This window comes from Dipodomys ordii, unplaced genomic scaffold, assembly GCF_000151885.1.
Source record: "Dipodomys ordii isolate 6190 unplaced genomic scaffold, Dord_2.0 Scaffold216, whole genome shotgun sequence".
Taxonomy (NCBI): domain Eukaryota; kingdom Metazoa; phylum Chordata; class Mammalia; order Rodentia; family Heteromyidae; genus Dipodomys; species Dipodomys ordii.
Genome location: NW_012267432.1, coordinates 662,721 through 664,154, shown reverse-complemented (window position 1 = coordinate 664,154; position 1,434 = coordinate 662,721). Strand labels below are relative to the sequence as shown.

The window sequence follows — 1,434 nt, the reverse complement described above, 5'->3', positions numbered from 1 at the left end:
CTCCCCCTCTCTCTTTCTCTCCGCACCTTGTTAAAAAAATTAACCAAAATGAAATCTGTTGACTTTTTCCTGAGAAGTTTGGAAACAAGTGCAGTGGTGGTTTGGGTGTGAGTGAGGCTGTGTATGCAGAGTTCTCAGTCTCCATGTCCCTGAATCTCACCTTTCTGCTCTTCTTTGCAGTGGCCTCTCTTCTGTGTGGGTGAGGACCATGGCTCTTCCCAATAGTTCTCATTTCTTCCCACAGGCTTTCTTCTTGACTGGTGTTCCAGGACTGACTGCAGCCCACGTGTGGATCTCACTTCCCTTTTGCTTCATGTTTTTCCTGGCACTCACTGGGAATGGTGCCCTCATGTCCCTCATCTGGACAGACCACAGGCTTCACCAACCCATGTTTTTATTTCTTGCTAGGTTCTCATTTGTCGATCTGGTTCTCTCCCTCTCCACTCTGCCCAAGATGCTGGCTATTTTCTGGTTTGGTGCCACAGCCATCCATTTCCACTTATGTCTTTTTCAGATGTTTTTTATTCATCCGTTCTCGGCCATGGAGTCAGGGGTGCTTGTGGCCATGGCCTTTGATCGCTTTGTGGCCATCTGTAATCCACTGTTATGCAATCACCCTCACCCCGGGGGTTGTCAGCAAGATTGGAGGCCTGGTGGTGCTGCGAGGTGTGGGGTTGACCATCTTCTTTCCAATTCTGGCCCAGAGGTTATCCTTCTGTGGCGCACATACAATTGCCTGTACATACTGTGAACATATGGCCGTGGTGAAGCTGGCCTGTGGGGACACGGTTGTGGACAGCTTCTATGCCTTTGCGGTGGGCACTCTTTCTTGGCGTGGGGGATATGGCCTTTATTGCCTACTCCTATGGACAGATCATGAAGACTGTTCTGCATTTTCCCTCACCTGAGGCACGTGCTAAAGCCGGCAGCACCTGCACGGCCCATGTCTGTGTCATCCTTTTCTTCTACGGACCAGGCTTTCTTTCTGTCGTCATGCAGCGCTTTGGGCCACCCACTGCCTCTTCGGCCAAGGTTCTCCTTGCGAATCTGTACCTGCTCTTCCCCCCTGCTTTGGATCCTATTGTCTATGGGGTCAAGACAAAGCAGATCCGGGAGCATCTGTTCACAATTATCAACCCAAAGTGGAACCAGTCTAATTGAGTATAATTTTTACCAACTGGTCCTCAAGTCTAACTGGTCATATCTATAGGATAGACACCTCACAGCTCAGATTACTTACCTTATGGGGAGATGGAAGAGAAAGCTCATGATGTTATTCTGAGAGGCTGTTGAGAAATATCTTTTGTCAGTTAGGAAATATCTTTTGATTACTGTGATGTTTAGATTTTAGGATGAAAGACTCAGAAAAGCTGGAATACCTCAATGGATGAATAACCATGTAGGTTTTTATACTTTAAAAATGTTTTATTGGGC

The 1,434-nt window shown here is 47.4% G+C and overlaps 1 pseudogene; it reads left to right on the top strand.

Moving 5' to 3' along the window:
• The first annotated feature begins 208 nt into the window (after positions 1-208).
• LOC106000337 lies at positions 209-1,161 on the top strand (annotated as a pseudogene).
• Positions 1,162-1,434: the final 273 nt, after the last annotated feature.